General features: G+C 32.9%; 1 long non-coding RNA gene across 1 annotated transcript; it reads left to right on the top strand.

The window, feature by feature from the left end:
- Positions 1-17,321: 17,321 nt before the first annotated feature.
- On the top strand, positions 17,322-18,968 carry LOC306818724. Its single transcript, XR_013778354.1, has 2 exons — positions 17,322-17,445; positions 18,390-18,968. It is a non-coding gene; the product is annotated as an uncharacterized lncRNA (long non-coding RNA).
- Positions 18,969-19,325: the final 357 nt, after the last annotated feature.

Here is a 19,325-nt window from a genome sequence, read left to right as displayed (position 1 = left end):
GGGGGTGTTATGTTTTTGCAGTTTTCTCATGAGGGTGTCAAGTTTTCTTCCATTTTTGACGATAAAAAAATTTCAACTTTTTCGTAAGGGGGTGTTACGTTTTTTTCATTTTTCTGGCTAGGCATTTTTTTCAATTTTTGACCACAAAATGATTTCAAATTTCTTGTAATGAGGGGGTGTTATGTTTTTGCAGTTTTCTCATGAGGGTGTCAAGTTTTCTTCCATTTTTGACCATAAAAAAATTTCAACTTTTTCGTAAGGGGGGTGTTACGTTTTTTTCATTTTTCTGGCTAGACATTTTTTTCCATTTCTGACCACAAAATAATTTCAACTTTCTTGTAATGAGGGGGTGTTATGTTTTTGCAGTTTTCTCATGAGGGTGTCAAGTTTTCTTCCATTTTTGATGATAAAAAAATGTCAACTTTTTCGTAAGGGGGTGTTACGTTTTTTTATTTTTAATGGCACGGCATTTTTTTAAATTTTTGACCACAAAATAATTTCAACTTTCTTGTATTGAGGGGGTGTTATGTTTTTGCAGTTTTCTCATGAGGGTGTCAAGTTTTCTTCCATTTTTGACGATAAAAAAGATTTCAACTTTTTCGTAAGGGGTGGTGTTACGTTTTTTTCATTTTTCTGGCTAGGCATTTTTTTCAATTTTTGACCACAAAATGATTTCAAATTTCTTGTAATGAGGGGGTGTTATGTTTTTGCAGTTTTCTCATGAGGGTGTCAAATTTTCTTCCATTTTTGATGATAAAAAAATTTCAGCTTTTTCGTAAGGGGGGTGTTACGTTTTTTTCATTTTTCTGGTTAGGCATTTTTTTCAATTTTTGACCACGAAATGATTTCAAATTTCTTGTAATGAGGGGGTGTTATGTTTTTGCAGTTTTCTCATGAGGGTGTCAAGTTTTCTTCCATTTCTGACGATAAAAAAATTTAAACTTTTTCGTAAGGGGGTGTCACGTTTTTTTATTTTTAATGGCACGGCATTTTTTTCCATTTTTGACCACAAAATAATTTCAACTTTCTTGTAATGAGGGGGTGTTATGTTTTTGAAGTTTTCTCATGAGGGTGTCAAGTTTTCTTCCATTTTTGATGATAAAAAAATTTCAGCTTTTTCGTAAGGGGGGTGTTACGTTTTTTTCATTTTTCTGGTTAGGCATTTTTTTCAATTTTTGACCACAAAATGATTTCAAATTTCTTGTAATGAGGGGGTGTTATGTTTTTGCAGTTTTCTCATGAGGGTGTCAAGTTTTCTTCCATTTCTGACGATAAAAAAATTTAAACTTTTTCGTAAGGGGGTGTCACGTTTTTTTTATTTTTAATGGCACGGCATTTTTTTCAATTTTTGACCACAAAATAATTTCAACTTTCTTGTAATGAGGGGGTGTTATGTTTTTGCAGTTTTCTCATGAGGGTGTCAAGTTTTCTTCCATTTTTGACGATAAAAAAGATTTCAACTTTTTCGTAAGGGAGGTGTTACGTTTTTTTCATTTTTCTGGCTGGGCATTTCTTTTCATTTCTGACCACAAAATAATTTCAACTTTCTTGTAATGAGGGGGTGTTATGTTTTTGCAGTTTTCTCATGAGGGTGTCAAGTTTTCTTCCATTTTTGACGATAAAAAAGATTTCAACTTTTTCGTAAGGGGGTGTCACGTTTTTTTATTTTTCTGGCCAGGCATTTTTTTCCATTTTTGACCACAAAATAATTTCAACTTTCTTGTAATGAGGGGGTGTTATGTTTTTGAAGTTTTCTCATGAGGGTGTCAAGTTTTCTTCCATTTTTGATGATAAAAAAATTTCAGCTTTTTCGTAAGGGGGGTGTTACGTTTTTTTCATTTTTCTGGTTAGGCATTTTTTTCAATTTTTGACCACAAAATGATTTCAAATTTCTTGTAATGAGGGGGTGTTATGTTTTTGCAGTTTTCTCATGAGGGTGTCAAGTTTTCTTCCATTTCTGACGATAAAAAAATTTAAACTTTTTCGTAAGGGGGTGTCACGTTTTTTTTATTTTTAATGGCACGGCATTTTTTTCAATTTTTGACCACAAAATAATTTCAACTTTCTTGTAATGAGGGGGTGTTATGTTTTTGCAGTTTTCTCATGAGGGTGTCAAGTTTTCTTCCATTTTTGACGATAAAAAAGATTTCAACTTTTTCGTAAGGGAGGTGTTACGTTTTTTTCATTTTTCTGGCTGGGCATTTCTTTTCATTTCTGACCACAAAATAATTTCAACTTTCTTGTAATGAGGGGGTGTTATGTTTTTGCAGTTTTCTCATGAGGGTGTCAAGTTTTCTTCCATTTTTGACCATAAAAAAGATTTCAACTTTTTCGTAAGGGGTGGTGTTACGTTTTTTTTATTTTTCTGGCCAGGCATTTTTTTCAATTTTTGACCACAAAATGATTTCAAATTTCTTGTAATGAGGGGGTGTTATGTTTTTGCAGTTTTCTCATGAGGGTGTCAAGTTTTCTTCCATTTTTGACCATAAAAACATTTAAACTTTTTCGTAAGGGGGGTGTTACGTTTTTTTCATTTTTCTGGCTAGACATTTTTTTCCATTTCTGACCACAAAATAATTTCAACTTTCTTGTAATGAGGGGGTGTTATGTTTTTGCAGTTTTCTCATGAGGGTGTCAAGTTTTCTTCCATTTTTGACCATAAAAAAATTTCAACTTTTTCGTAAGGGGGGGTGTTACGTTTTTTTCATTTTTCTGGCTAGGCATTTTTTTCCATTTTTGACCACAAAATGATTTCAAATTTCTTGTAATGAGGGGGTGTTATGTTTTTGCAGTTTTCTCATGAGGGTGTCAAGTTTTCTTCCATTTCTGACGATAAAAAAATTTAAACTTTTTCGTAAGGGGGTGTCACGTTTTTTTATTTTTTTTGGCACGGCATTTTTTTCCATTTTTGACCACAAAATAATTTCAACTTTCTTGTAATGAGGGGGTGTTATGTTTTTGAAGTTTTCTCATGAGGGTGTCAAGTTTTCTTCCATTTTTGATGATAAAAAAATTTCAGCTTTTTCGTAAGGGGGGTGTTACGTTTTTTTCATTTTTCTGGCTAGGCATTTTTTTCAATTTTTGACCACAAAATGATTTCAAATTTCTTGTAATGAGGGGGTGTTATGTTTTTGAAGTTTTCTCATGAGGGTGTCAAGTTTTCTTCCATTTTTGATGATAAAAAAATGTCAGCTTTTTCGTAAGGGGGGTGTTACGTTTTTTTCATTTTTCTGGTTAGGCATTTTTTTCAATTTTTGACCACGAAATGATTTCAAATTTCTTGTAATGAGGGGGTGTTATGTTTTTGCAGTTTTCTCATGAGGGTGTCAAGTTTTCTTCCATTTCTGACGATAAAAAAATTTAAACTTTTTCGTAAGGGGGTGTCACGTTTTTTTATTTTTAATGGCACGGCATTTTTTTCCATTTTTGACCACAAAATAATTTCAACTTTCTTGTAATGAGGGGGTGTTATGTTTTTGAAGTTTTCTCATGAGGGTGTCAAGTTTTCTTCCATTTTTGATGATAAAAAAATTTCAGCTTTTTCGTAAGGGGGGTGTTACGTTTTTTTCATTTTTCTGGTTAGGCATTTTTTTCAATTTTTGACCACAAAATGATTTCAAATTTCTTGTAATGAGGGGGTGTTATGTTTTTGCAGTTTTCTCATGAGGGTGTCAAGTTTTCTTCCATTTCTGACGATAAAAAAATTTAAACTTTTTCGTAAGGGGGTGTCACGTTTTTTTATTTTTAATGGCACGGCATTTTTTTAAATTTTTGACCACAAAATAATTTCAACTTTCTTGTAATGAGGGGGTGTTATGTTTTTGCAGTTTTCTCATGAGGGTGTCAAGTTTTCTTCCATTTTTGACGATAAAAAAGATTTCAACTTTTTCGTAAGGGGTGGTGTTACGTTTTTTTCATTTTTCTGGCCAGGCATTTTTTTCAACTTTTGACCACAAAATGATTTCAAATTTCTTGTAATGAGGGGGTGTTATGTTTTTGCAGTTTTCTCATGAGGGTGTCAAGTTTTCTGCCATTTTTGACGATAAAAAAATTTCAACTTTTTCGTAAGGGGGGTGTTACGTTTTTTTCATTTTTCTGGCTAGGCATTTTTTTCAATTTTTGACCACAAAATGATTTCAAATTTCTTGTAATGAGGGGGTGTTATGTTTTTGAAGTTTTCTCATGAGGGTGTCAAGTTTTCTTCCATTTTTGATGATAAAAAAATTTCAGCTTTTTCGTAAGGGGGGTGTTACATTTTTTTCATTTTTCTGGTTAGGCATTTTTTTCAATTTTTGACCACAAAATGATTTCAAATTTCTTGTAATGAGGGGGTGTTATGTTTTTGCAGTTTTCTCATGAGGGTGTCAAGTTTTCTTCCATTTCTGACGATAAAAAAATTTAAACTTTTTCGTAAGGGGGTGTCACGTTTTTTTATTTTTAATGGCACGGCATTTTTTTCCATTTTTGACCACAAAATAATTTCAACTTTCTTGTAATGAGGGGGTGTTATGTTTTTGAAGTTTTCTCATGAGGGTGTCAAGTTTTCTTCCATTTTTGATGATAAAAAAATTTCAGCTTTTTCGTAAGGGGGGTGTTACGTTTTTTTCATTTTTCTGGTTAGGCATTTTTTTCAATTTTTGACCACAAAATGATTTCAAATTTCTTGTAATGAGGGGGTGTTATGTTTTTGCAGTTTTCTCATGAGGGTGTCAAGTTTTCTTCCATTTCTGACGATAAAAAAATTTAAACTTTTTCGTAAGGGGGTGTCACGTTTTTTTATTTTTAATGGCACGGCATTTTTTTCAATTTTTGACCACAAAATAATTTCAACTTTCTTGTAATGAGGGGGTGTTATGTTTTTGCAGTTTTCTCATGAGGGTGTCAAGTTTTCTTCCATTTTTGACGATAAAAAAGATTTCAACTTTTTCGTAAGGGAGGTGTTACGTTTTTTTCATTTTTCTGGCTGGGCATTTCTTTTCATTTCTGACCACAAAATAATTTCAACTTTCTTGTAATGAGGGGGTGTTATGTTTTTGCAGTTTTCTCATGAGGGTGTCAAGTTTTCTTCCATTTTTGACGATAAAAAAGATTTCAACTTTTTCGTAAGGGGTGGTGTTACGTTTTTTTCATTTTTCTGGCCAGGCATTTTTTTCAATTTTTGACCACAAAATGATTTCAAATTTCTTGTAATGAGGGGGTGTTATGTTTTTGCAGTTTTCTCATGAGGGTGTCAAGTTTTCTTCCATTTTTGACCATAAAAACATTTCAACTTTTTCGTAAGGGGGGTGTTACGTTTTTTTCATTTTTCTGGCTAGACATTTTTTTCCATTTCTGACCACAAAATAATTTCAACTTTCTTGTAATGAGGGGGTGTTATGTTTTTGCAGTTTTCTCATGAGGGTGTCAAGTTTTCTTCCATTTTTGACCATAAAAAAATTTAAACTTTTTCGTAAGGGGGGGTGTTACGTTTTTTTCATTTTTCTGGCTAGGCATTTTTTTCCATTTCTGACCACAAAATGATTTCAAATTTCTTGTAATGAGGGGGTGTTATGTTTTTGCAGTTTTCTCATGAGGGTGTCAAGTTTTCTTCCATTTTTGATGATAAAAAAATGTCAACTTTTTCGTAAGGGGGGTGTCACGTTTTTTATTTTTAATGGCACGGCATTTTTTTAAATTTTTGACCACAAAATAATTTCAACTTTCTTGTATTGAGGGGGTGTTATGTTTTTGCAGTTTTCTCATGAGGGTGTCAAGTTTTCTTCCATTTTTGACGATAAAAAAATTTCAACTTTTTCGTAAGGGGGTGTTACGTTTTTTTCATTTTTCTGGCTAGGCATTTTTTTCAATTTTTGACCACAAAATGATTTCAAATTTCTTGTAATGAGGGGGTGTTATGTTTTTGCAGTTTTCTCATGAGGGTGTCAAGTTTTCTTCCATTTTTGATGATAAAAAAATTTCAACTTTTTCGTAAGGGGGGTGTTACGTTTTTTTCATTTTTCTGGCTAGGCATTTTTTTTCAATTTTTGACCACAAAATAATTTCAACTTTCTTGTAATGAGGGGGTGTTATGTTTTTGCAGTTTTCTCATGAGGGTGTCAAGTTTTCTTCCATTTTTGACCATAAAAAAATTTAGACTTTTTCGTAAGGGGGGGTGTTACGTTTTTTTCATTTTTCTGGCTAGGCATTTTTTTCCATTTTTGACCACAAAATGATTTCAAATTTCTTGTAATGAGGGGGTGTTATGTTTTTGCAGTTTTCTCATGAGGGTGTCAAGTTTTCTTCCATTTTTGATGATAAAAAAATGTCAACTTTTTCGTAAGGGGGGTGTCACGTTTTTTATTTTTAATGGCACGGCATTTTTTTAAATTTTTGACCACAAAATAATTTCAACTTTCTTGTATTGAGGGGGTGTTATGTTTTTGCAGTTTTCTCATGAGGGTGTCAAGTTTTCTTCCATTTTTGACGATAAAAAAATTTCAACTTTTTCGTAAGGGGGTGTTACGTTTTTTTCATTTTTCTGGCTAGGCATTTTTTTCAATTTTTGACCACAAAATGATTTCAAATTTCTTGTAATGAGGGGGTGTTATGTTTTTGCAGTTTTCTCATGAGGGTGTCAAGTTTTCTTCCATTTTTGATGATAAAAAAATTTCAACTTTTTCGTAAGGGGGGTGTTACGTTTTTTTCATTTTCTGGCTAGGCATTTTTTTCAATTTTTGACCACAAAATGATTTCAAATTTCTTGTAATGAGGGGGTGTTATGTTTTTGCAGTTTTCTCATGAGGGTGTCAAGTTTTCTTCCATTTTTGATGATAAAAAAATTTCAACTTTTTCGTAAGGGGGGTGTTACGTTTTTTTCATTTTTCTGGCTAGGCATTTTTTTCAATTTTTGACCACAAAATGATTTCAAATTTCTTGTAATGAGGGGGTGTTATGTTTTTGCAGTTTTCTCATGAGGGTGTCAAGTTTTCTTCCATTTTTGACCATAAAAACATTTCAACTTTTTCGTAAGGGGGGTGTTACGTTTTTTTCATTTTTCTGGTTAGGCATTTTTTTCCATTTTTGACCACAAAATGATTTCAAATTTCTTGTAATGAGGGGGTGTTATGTTTTTGCAGTTTTCTCATGAGGGTGTCAAGTTTTCTTCCATTTTTGACGATAAAAAAATTTCAACTTTTTCGTAAAGGGGTGTCACGTTTTTTTATTTTTAATGGCACGGCATTTTTTTCCATTTTTGACCACAAAATAATTTCAACTTTCTTGTAATGAGGAGGTGTTATGTTTTTGCAGTTTTCTCATGAGGGTGTCAAGTTTTCTTCCATTTTTGATGATAAAAAAATTTCAACTTTTTCGTAAGGGGGGTGTTACGTTTTTTTCATTTTTCTGGCTAGGCATTTTTTTCAATTTTTGACCACAAAATGATTTCAAATTTCTTGTAATGAGGGGGTGTTATGTTTTTGCAGTTTTCTCATGAGGGTGTCAAGTTTTCTTCCATTTTTGACCATAAAAACTTTTCAACTTTTTCGTAAGGGGGGTGTTACGTTTTTTTCATTTTTCTGGCTAGGCATTTTTTTCAATTTTTGACCACAAAATATTTTCTTCTTTCTTGTAATGAGGGGGTGTTATGTTTTTGCAGTTTTCTCATGAGGGTGTCAAGTTTTCTTCCATTTTTGACCATAAAAAATTTTCAACTTTTTCGTAAAGGGGGTGTTACGTTTTTTTCATTTTTCTGGCTAGACATTTTTTTCCATTTCTGACCACAAAATAATTTCAACTTTCTTGTAATGAGGGGGTGTTATGTTTTTGCAGTTTTCTCATGAGGGTGTCAAGTTTTCTTCCATTTTTGACGATAAAAAAATGTCAACTTTTTCGTAAGGGGGGGTGTTACGTTTTTTTCATTTTTCTGGCTAGACATTTTTTTCCATTTCTGACCACAAAATAATTTCAACTTTCTTGTAATGAGGGGGTGTTATGTTTTTGCAGTTTTCTCATGAGGGTGTCAAGTTTTCTTCCATTTCTGACCATAAAAAAATTTAAACTTTTTCGTAAGGGGGGTGTTACGTTTTTTTCATTTTTCTGGCTAGACATTTTTTTCCATTTCTGACCACAAAAAAATTTCAACTTTCTTGTAATGAGGGGGTGTTATGTTTTTGCAGTTTTCTCATGAGGGTGTCAAGGTTTCTTCCATTTTTGATGATAAAAAAATGTCAACTTTTTCGTAAGGGGGTGTTACGTTTTTTTATTTTTAATGGCACGGCATTTTTTTAAATTTTTGACCACAAAATAATTTCAACTTTCTTGTATTGAGGGGGTGTTATGTTTTTGCAGTTTTCTCATGAGGGTGTCAAGTTTTCTTCCATTTTTGACGATAAAAAAGATTTCAACTTTTTCGTAAGGGGTGGTGTTACGTTTTTTTCATTTTTCTGGCTAGGCATTTTTTTCAATTTTTGACCACAAAATGATTTCAAATTTCTTGTAATGAGGGGGTGTTATGTTTTTGCAGTTTTCTCATGAGGGTGTCAAGTTTTCTTCCATTTTTGACCATAAAAACTTTTCAACTTTTTCGTAAGGGGGGTGTTACGTTTTTTTCATTTTTCTGGCTAGGCATTTTTTTCAATTTTTGACCACAAAATATTTTCTTCTTTCTTGTAATGAGGGGGTGTTATGTTTTTGCAGTTTTCTCATGAGGGTGTCAAGTTTTCTTCCATTTTTGACCATAAAAACTTTTCAACTTTTTCGTAAGGGGGGTGTTACGTTTTTTTCATTTTTCTGGCTAGGCATTTTTTTCAATTTTTGACCACAAAATGATTTCAAATTTCTTGTAATGAGGGGGTGTTATGTTTTTGCAGTTTTCTCATGAGGGTGTCAAGTTTTCTTCCATTTTTGACCATAAAAACATTTCAACTTTTTCGTAAGGGGGGTGTTACGTTTTTTTCATTTTTCTGGCTAGGCATTTTTTTCCATTTTTGACCACAAAATATTTTCTTCTTTCTTGTAATGAGGGGGTGTTATGTTTTTGCAGTTTTCTCATGAGGGTGTCAAGTTTTCTTCCATTTTTGACCATAAAAACTTTTCAACTTTTTCGTAAGGGGGGTGTTACGTTTTTTTCATTTTTCTGGCTAGGCATTTTTTTCAATTTTTGACCACAAAATATTTTCTTCTTTCTTGTAATGAGGGGGTGTTATGTTTTTGCAGTTTTCTCATGAGGGTGTCAAGTTTTCTTCCATTTTTGACGATAAAAAAATTTGAACTTTTTCGTAAGGGGGGGTGTTACGTTTTTTTCATTTTTCTGGCTAGACATTTTTTTCCATTTCTGACCACAAAATAATTTCAACTTTCTTGTAATGAGGGGGTGTTATGTTTTTGCAGTTTTCTCATGAGGGTGTCAAGTTTTCTTCCATTTCTGACCATAAAAAAATTTAAACTTTTTCGTAAGGGGGGTGTTACGTTTTTTTCATTTTTCTGGCTAGACATTTTTTTCCATTTCTGACCACAAAAAAATTTCAACTTTCTTGTAATGAGGGGGTGTTATGTTTTTGCAGTTTTCTCATGAGGGTGTCAAGGTTTCTTCCATTTTTGATGATAAAAAAATGTCAACTTTTTCGTAAGGGGGTGTTACGTTTTTTTATTTTTAATGGCACGGCATTTTTTTAAATTTTTGACCACAAAATGATTTCAAATTTCTTGTAATGAGGGGGTGTTATGTTTTTGCAGTTTTCTCATGAGGGTGTCAAGTTTTCTGCCATTTTTGACGATAAAAAAATTTCAACTTTTTCGTAAGGGGGGTGTTACGTTTTTTTCATTTTTCTGGCTAGGCATTTTTTTCAATTTTTGACCACAAAATGATTTCAAATTTCTTGTAATGAGGGGGTGTTATGTTTTTGAAGTTTTCTCATGAGGGTGTCAAGTTTTCTTCCATTTTTGATGATAAAAAAATTTCAGCTTTTTCGTAAGGGGGGTGTTACGTTTTTTTCATTTTTCTGGTTAGGCATTTTTTTCAATTTTTGACCACGAAATGATTTCAAATTTCTTGTAATGAGGGGGTGTTATGTTTTTGCAGTTTTCTCATGAGGGTGTCAAGTTTTCTTCCATTTCTGACGATAAAAAAATTTAAACTTTTTCGTAAGGGGGTGTCACGTTTTTTTATTTTTAATGGCACGGCATTTTTTTAAATTTTTGACCACAAAATAATTTCAACTTTCTTGTAATGAGGGGGTGTTATGTTTTTGCAGTTTTCTCATGAGGGTGTCAAGTTTTCTTCCATTTTTGACGATAAAAAAGATTTCAACTTTTTCGTAAGGGGTGGTGTTACGTTTTTTTCATTTTTCTGGCTAGGCATTTTTTTCAATTTTTGACCACAAAATGATTTCAAATTTCTTGTAATGAGGGGGTGTTATGTTTTTGCAGTTTTCTCATGAGGGTGTCAAGTTTTCTGCCATTTTTGACGATAAAAAAATTTCAACTTTTTCGTAAGGGGGGTGTTACGTTTTTTTCATTTTTCTGGTTAGGCATTTTTTTCAATTTTTGACCACAAAATGATTTCAAATTTCTTGTAATGAGGGGGTGTTATGTTTTTGCAGTTTTCTCATGAGGGTGTCAAGTTTTCTTCCATTTCTGACGATAAAAAAATTTAAACTTTTTCGTAAGGGGGTGTCACGTTTTTTTATTTTTAATGGCACGGCATTTTTTTCAATTTTTGACCACAAAATAATTTCAACTTTCTTGTAATGAGGGGGTGTTATGTTTTTGCAGTTTTCTCATGAGGGTGTCAAGTTTTCTTCCATTTTTGACGATAAAAAAGATTTCAACTTTTTCGTAAGGGGTGGTGTTACGTTTTTTTCATTTTTCTGGCTGGGCATTTCTTTTCATTTCTGACCACAAAATAATTTCAACTTTCTTGTAATGAGGGGGTGTTATGTTTTTGCAGTTTTCTCATGAGGGTGTCAAGTTTTCTTCCATTTTTGACCATAAAAAAATTTAAACTTTTTCGTAAGGGGGGGTGTTACGTTTTTTTCATTTTTCTGGCTAGGCATTTTTTTCCATTTTTGACCACAAAATGATTTCAAATTTCTTGTAATGAGGGGGTGTTATGTTTTTGCAGTTTTCTCATGAGGGTGTCAAGTTTTCTTCCATTTTTGATGATAAAAAAATGTCAACTTTTTCGTAAGGGGGGTGTCACGTTTTTTTATTTTTAATGGCACGGCATTTTTTTCAATTTTTGACCACAAAATAATTTCAACTTTCTTGTATTGAGGGGGTGTTATGTTTTTGCAGTTTTCTCATGAGGGTGTCAAGTTTTCTTCCATTTTTGACGATAAAAAAATTTCAACTTTTTCGTAAGGGGGTGTTACGTTTTTTTCATTTTTCTGGCTAGGCATTTTTTTCCATTTTTGACCACAAAATGATTTCAAATTTCTTGTAATGAGGGGGTGTTATGTTTTTGCAGTTTTCTCATGAGGGTGTCAAGTTTTCTTCCATTTTTGATGATAAAAAAATTTCAACTTTTTCGTAAGGGGGGTGTTACGTTTTTTTCATTTTTCTGGCTAGGCATTTTTTTCAATTTTTGACCACAAAATGATTTCAAATTTCTTGTAATGAGGGGGTGTTATGTTTTTGCAGTTTTCTCATGAGGGTGTCAAGTTTTCTTCCATTTTTGACGATAAAAAAATTTCAACTTTTTCGTAAAGGGGTGTCACGTTTTTTTATTTTTAATGGCACGGCATTTTTTTCCATTTTTGACCACAAAATAATTTCAACTTTCTTGTAATGAGGGGGTGTTATGTTTTTGCAGTTTTCTCATGAGGGTGTCAAGTTTTCTTCCATTTTTGATGATAAAAAAATTTCAACTTTTTCGTAAGGGGGGTGTTACGTTTTTTTCATTTTTCTGGCTAGGCATTTTTTTCCATTTTTGACCACAAAATGATTTCAAATTTCTTGTAATGAGGGGGTGTTATGTTTTTGCAGTTTTCTCATGAGGGTGTCAAGTTTTCTTCCATTTTTGACGATAAAAAAATTTCAACTTTTTCGTAAAGGGGTGTCACGTTTTTTTATTTTTAATGGCACGGCATTTTTTTCCATTTTTGACCACAAAATAATTTCAACTTTCTTGTAATGAGGGGGTGTTATGTTTTTGCAGTTTTCTCATGAGGGTGTCAAGTTTTCTTCCATTTTTGATGTTAAAAAATATCAACTTTTTCGTAAGGGGGTGTTACGTTTTTTTCATTTTTCTGGCTAGACATTTTTTTCCATTTCTGACCACAAAATAATTTCAACTTTCTTGTAATGAGGGGGTGTTATGTTTTTGCAGTTTTCTCATGAGGGTGTCAAGTTTTCTTCCATTTTTGACGATAAAAAATTTTCAACTTTTTCGTAAAGGGGTGTCACGTTTTTTTATTTTTAATGGCACGGCATTTTTTTCCATTTTTGACCACAAAATAATTTCAACTTTCTTGTAATGAGGGGGTGTTATGTTTTTGCAGTTTTCTCATGAGGGTGTCAAGTTTTCTTCCATTTTTGATGTTAAAAAATATCAACTTTTTCGTAAGGGGGTGTCACGTTTTTTTCATTTTTCTGGCTAGACATTTTTTTCCATTTCTGACCACAAAATAATTTCAACTTTCTTGTAATGAGGGGGTGTTATGTTTTTGCAGTTTTCTCATGAGGGTGTCAAGTTTTCTTCCATTTTTGACCATAAAAAAGATTTCAACTTTTTCGTAAGGGGGGGTGTTATGTTTTTTTCATTTTTCTGGCTAGACATTTTTTTCCATTTTTGACCACAAAATGATTTCAAATTTCTTGTAATGAGGGGGTGTTATGTTTTTGCAGTTTTGTCATGAGGGTGTCAAGTTTTCTTCCAATTTTGACCATAAAAAAATTTCAACTTTTTCGTAAGGGGGTGTTAAGTTTTTCTCATTTTTCTGGCTAGACATTTTTTTCCATTTCTAACCACAAAATAATTTCAACTTTCTTGTAATGAGGGGGTGTTATGTTTTTGCAGTTTTCTCATGAGGGTGTCAAGTTTTCTTCCATTTTTGACGATAAAAAAATTTCAACTTTTTCGTAAGGGGGGTGTTATGTTTATTTCATTTTTCTGGCTAGACATTTTTTTCCATTTTTGACCACAAAATGATTTCAAATTTCTTGTAATGAGGGGGTGTTATGTTTTTGCAGTTTTGTCATGAGGGTGTCAAGTTTTCTTCCATTTTTGATGATGAAAAAATTTCAACTTTTTCTTAAGGGGGGTGTTACGTTTTTTTCATTTTTCTGGCTAGACATTTTTTTCCATTTTTGACCACAAAATGATTTCAAATTTCTTTTAATGAGGGGGTGTTATGTTTTTGCAGTTTTCTCATGAGGGTGTCAAGTTTTCTTCCATTTTTGACGATAAAAAAATTTCAACTTTTTCGTAAGGGGGGTGTTACGTTTTTTTCATTTTTCTGGCTAGACATTTTTTTCCATTTTTGACCACAAAATGATTTCAAATTTCTTGTAATGAGGGGGTGTTATGTTTTTGCAGTTTTCTCATGAGGGTGTCAAGTTTTCTTTCATTTTTGACGATAAAAAAATGTCAAATTTTTCGTAAGGGGGGTGTTATGTTTATTTCATTTTTCTGGCTAGACATTTTTTTCCATTTCTGACCACAAAATAATTTCAACTTTCTTGTAATGAGGGGGTGTTATGTTTTTGCAGTTTTCTCATGAGGGTGTTAAGTTTTCTTCCATTTTTGACCATAAAAATTTTTCAACTTTTTCGTAATGGGGGTGTTAAGTTTTTTTCATTTTTCTGGCTAGACATTTTTTTCCATTTCTGACCACAAAATAATTTCAACTTTCTTGTAATGAGGGGGTGTTATGTTTTTGCAGTTTTCTCATGAGGGTGTCAAGTTTTCTTCCATTTTTGACCATAAAAAAATTTCAACTTTTTCGTAAGGGGGGTGTTATGTTTTTTTCATTTTTCTGGCTAGACATTTTTTTCCATTTTTGACCACAAAATGATTTCAAATTTCTTGTAATGAGGGGGTGTTATGTTTTTGCAGTTTTCTCATGAGGGTGTCAAGTTTTCTTCCATTTTTGATGATAAAAAAATGTCAACTTTTTCGTAAGGGGGGTGTCACGTTTTTTTATTTTTAATGGCACGGCATTTTTTTAAATTTTTGACCACAAAATAATTTCAACTTTCTTGTATTGAGGGGGTGTTATGTTTTTGCAGTTTTCTCATGAGGGTGTCAAGTTTTCTTCCATTTTTGACGATAAAAAAATTTCAACTTTTTCGTAAGGGGGTGTTACGTTTTTTTCATTTTTCTGGCTAGGCATTTTTTTCAATTTTTGACCACAAAATGATTTCAAATTTCTTGTAATGAGGGGGTGTTATGTTTTTGCAGTTTTCTCATGAGGGTGTCAAGTTTTCTTCCATTTTTGATGATAAAAAAATTTCAACTTTTTCGTAAGGGGGGTGTTACGTTTTTTTCATTTTTCTGGCTAGGCATTTTTTTCAATTTTTGACCACAAAATGATTTCAAATTTCTTGTAATGAGGGGGTGTTATGTTTTTGCAGTTTTCTCATGAGGGTGTCAAGTTTTCTTCCATTTTTGACGATAAAAAAATTTCAACTTTTTCGTAAAGGGGTGTCACGTTTTTTTATTTTTAATGGCACGGCATTTTTTTCCATTTTTGACCACAAAATAATTTCAACTTTCTTGTAATGAGGGGGTGTTATGTTTTTGCAGTTTTCTCATGAGGGTGTCAAGTTTTCTTCCATTTTTGATGATAAAAAAATTTCAACTTTTTCGTAAGGGGGGTGTTACGTTTTTTTCATTTTTCTGGCTAGGCATTTTTTTCCATTTTTGACCACAAAATGATTTCAAATTTCTTGTAATGAGGGGGTGTTATGTTTTTGCAGTTTTCTCATGAGGGTGTCAAGTTTTCTTCCATTTTTGACGATAAAAAAATTTCAACTTTTTCGTAAAGGGATGTCACGTTTTTTTATTTTTAATGGCACGGCATTTTTTTCCATTTTTGACCACAAAATAATTTCAACTTTCTTGTAATGAGGGGGTGTTATGTTTTTGCAGTTTTCTCATGAGGGTGTCAAGTTTTCTTCCATTTTTGATGTTAAAAAATATCAACTTTTTCGTAAGGGGGTGTTACGTTTTTTTCATTTTTCTGGCTAGACATTTTTTTCCATTTCTGACCACAAAATAATTTCAACTTTCTTGTAATGAGGGGGTGTTATGTTTTTGCAGTTTTCTCATGAGGGTGTCAAGTTTTCTTCCATTTTTGACGATAAAAAATTTTCAACTTTTTCGTAAAGGGGTGTCACGTTTTTTTATTTTTAATGGCACGGCATTTTTTTCCATTTTTGACCACAAAATAATTTCAACTTTCTTGTAATGAGGGGGTGTTATGTTTTTGCAGTTTTCTCATGAGGGTGTCAAGTTTTCTTCCATTTTTGATGTTAAAAAATATCAACTTTTTCGTAAGGGGGTGTCACGTTTTTTTCATTTTTCTGGCTAGACATTTTTTTCCATTTCTGACCACAAAATAATTTCAACTTTCTTGTAATGAGGGGGTGTTATGTTTTTGCAGTTTTCTCATGAGGGTGTCAAGTTTTCTTCCATTTTTGACCATAAAAAAGATTTCAACTTTTTCGTAAGGGGGGTGTTACGTTTTTTTCATTTTTCTGGCTAGGCATTTTTTTCAATTTTTGACCACAAAATTATTTCAAATTTCTTGTAATGAGGGGGTGTTATGTTTTTGCAGTTTTCTCATGAGGGTGTCAAGTTTTCTTCCATTTTTGACTATAAAAAAATATCAACTTTTTCGTAAGGGGGGGTGTTATGTTTTTTTCATTTTTCTAGCTAGGCATTTTTTTCAATTTTTGACCACAAAATGATTTCAAATTTCTTGTAATGAGGGGGTGTTATGTTTTTGCAGTTTTCTCATGAGGGTGTCAAGTTTTCTTCCATTTTTGACGACAAAAAAATTTCAACTTTTTCGTAAAGGGGTGTCACGTTTTTTTTATTTTTAATGGCACGGCATTTTTTTCCATTTTTGACCACAAAATAATTTCAACTTTCTTGTAATGAGGGGGTGTTATGTTTTTGCAGTTTTCTCATGAGGGTGTCAAGTTTTCTTCCATTTTTGATGTTAAAAAATATCAACTTTTTCGTAAGGGGGTGTCACGTTTTTTTCATTTTTCTGGCTAGGCATTTTTTTCCATTTCTGACCACAAAATAATTTCAACTTTCTTGTAATGAGGGGGTGTTATGTTTTTGCAGTTTTCTCATGAGGGTGTCAAGTTTTCTTCCATTTTTGACGATAAAAAAGATTTCAACTTTTTCGTAAGGGGTGGTGTTACGTTTTTTTCATTTTTCTGGCTAGGCATTTTTTTTCATTTCTGACCAAAAAATAATTTCAACTTTCTTGTAATGAGGGGGTGTTATGTTTTTGCAGTTTTCTCATGAGGGTGTCAAGTTTTCTTCCATTTTTGACCATAAAAACATTTCAACTTTTTCGTAAGGGGGGGTGTTACGTTTTTTTCATTTTTCTGGCTAGACATTTTTTTCCATTTTTGACCACAAAATGATTTCAAATTTCTTGTAATGAGGGGGTGTTATGTTTTTGCAGTTTTCTCATGAGGGTGTCAAGTTTTCTTCCATTTTTGACGATAAAAAAATTTCAACTTTTTCGTAAGGGGGGTGTCACGTTTTTTTATTTTTAATGGCACAGCATTTTTTTCAATTTTTGACCACAAAATAATTTCAACTTTCTTGTAATGAGGGGGTGTTATGTTTTTGCAGTTTTCTCATGAGGGTGTCAAGTTTTCTTCCATTTTTGATGTTAAAAAATATCAACTTTTTCGTAAGGGGGGTGTTACGTTTTTTTCATTTTTCTGGCTAGACATTTTTTTCCATTTCTGACCACAAAATAATTTCAACTTTCTTGTAATGAGCATAGTCTGTAAAAATAATGGACGGGACAAGGTCCCCTGTGAAGTGAAGCTTTTTTTTTTAGATCGCCCCCTACTGACTGGCTGCAGTATAGGTCATAAACCCCGCCTCCTCAATGATAACAGACGGGACTTGGGTCAAACTGTTAAGTTAAAATACTCGTCACATATTTTTTTTCCAGACCTAAACTCTGCTGTGATCATTAGATATTATCACCCTACATGGTGTTCAAGTGCTCATTTTTCTGTGAAGTTTGTTTTAAATAAGTTATTTGAGGTTAAAAAACGGGATTTGACGTCATACATGGCGATGATTGACAGCCGCGGATCTTGCGTAGCTCTCTTGGTAAATAAGTAGTTACGTCGTGAAGTGAAGCCGAGACTCCACGGAGCTTTTCTGTTCAGTTTTTTCGTCTTTTTTGAGCTGGTGAAAGCTGTTTTTTCTGCAGTAAACTAATGTCACGGACCTGTGGACTCTAAGGGAGCTTTGCAGTTTTTACAGTAAGTAATAAAGTTTGATTTATGTGTCATTGCTTAAAGCGCTATCGAGCGAGCTAACATATTAGCAGGCTAAGCTAGGTTAGTTATCAGGTATGATTTATCTATTTATTTTACTTTTTAATATGAGCAAACCTAAGAACTGACATGATATGTTTCTTGATATTGTTATATCGTTTTTGTGAGTGGAATTGTATTTAAAATAAAAAACATGGTAATTAAAATCAGCTCATAGATGGCGTTCATTGACTGTACAGTTATGTTTCAGTAAATAAGAAATAGGTCTGGTAAGGTTTTTAAAAAAGTAAGTGTACATGTTTACAGTCTGTGTAAAGAGTGTGTTATACAGAGATTAACATGTCACCATGCAGCCTGATATTTATAATACTGTATAATGAGGTAGAATATGTCTGTAGATATCAGGATCAAACTAAAGTAAGCTCTGATCTAATATAACTTCTGTCTGATTTAAGAGACTGACAGACACGTGAACACAAACAATCAGCGGTGGTGTAATATAATATTAACCGAGCATCATGCTGCTTAAACCTGCCAAATATTCAGCATGAGCTTACACACACATTACCAATCCAATAATCACAAGTTGATCATGTTGTACATTTAATGACGCTTATTAATAAATTGTGTTATAACTTGACAAAACCTGACACAGACACAAAACAGGCTGCTTGTGATGGTGGTTAGGAGGAGACAGACAGGCTCAATAAAAGAAGGCATAAAGATCACGTTTCTCACAAAATTATATACTAATGTTTTTTATTTTGCATCTATAATCATTAATGAAGATTTTATGTCTTTTAATAGGTATTTCCCTGTTTTCACCAACATATTATACATTAAACTGAGGATTTCCTTTTTCTCATGTTCTCTCTCTCTCTCCTCTCTCTCTCTCTCTCTCTCTCTCTCTCTCTCTCTCTCTCTTCCAGCTCGTCCTCGGAGGATTGCAGGACCTGACCACTGCTTCTCTTTCCAGGGCGTTTGGTCTGATCGTACACTGGACGGCGGTCTGATGTGAAACAGTGGGCCGAGTGTCGCGCCTGAGCCACAGAGGACGCAGCTCGCACGTCCTGAGCAATGTTTGACTATTCATTCAAAAGATGAACGGAAGAAAAGAGAGGCTGTTTAATACCGAGGTTTTTCTTATAAGCCACATTTTCTTTTTGTTATATTTAGATTAATCTGCTTTAACTTTAAAATACTGTGCATTCATTTGCCTCTTTCAAACCTGTATAACCCACAACAACCTTAAATACTACCTCCATCTAACTGACCAATCAAGTGAAAGAAAGTAGCTTAAAATACCACACTATGTTTTTAAGCACAATCTGTATTTGTTAAAGTTACAAGACTAGTGTTACATTTCATGTGATTGAATAAAATATAATAATGTAATTGCCTTCTCAGTCGTGTCTGTATCATACCACTCTACTGTCTTTATGTGCATGCTGTCTTTAACACTAACCTGCATTAAATGTTCAGCACTCGAGTGTTGAAGTACTTTTAAAGCTATTTGTTTCCCAGCTGTGACTTCTGTCATTACAAGAACATGAAACATCATATGTTTTTACAGCTTAAAACAGGAGAGAAAAGGTTTAAATCAATAAATACTTTATTTGATTTATAACACATAGTGTGAATGATGGTTCAGTTATAAAAGTGAGGAGGTTACTGGTTTGAATCCCTGTCTGACAGGAGTCTCTCTGTGAGTAGTTTGCATGCTCTCTTCCTTCCACAGTCCAAAGGTGTTCACCGAGAGGAGAACAAAGTAAGGGAGACCATCAGGTGAGCCGGCAAGGGTATCTATCAGCCATCTTTCTTCTTCCTTGTGTCTAAAATGAGGATGATAAAAAACAATGAGATAA

The sequence above is a fragment of the Symphodus melops genome (genome assembly GCF_947650265.1).
Source record: "Symphodus melops genome assembly, chromosome: 23".
In the NCBI taxonomy this organism is placed as follows: Eukaryota; Metazoa; Chordata; class Actinopteri; order Labriformes; family Labridae; genus Symphodus; species Symphodus melops.
The sequence above is the reverse complement of the archived record's forward strand: the minus strand, read 5'-3'. Positions and strand labels throughout refer to the sequence as shown.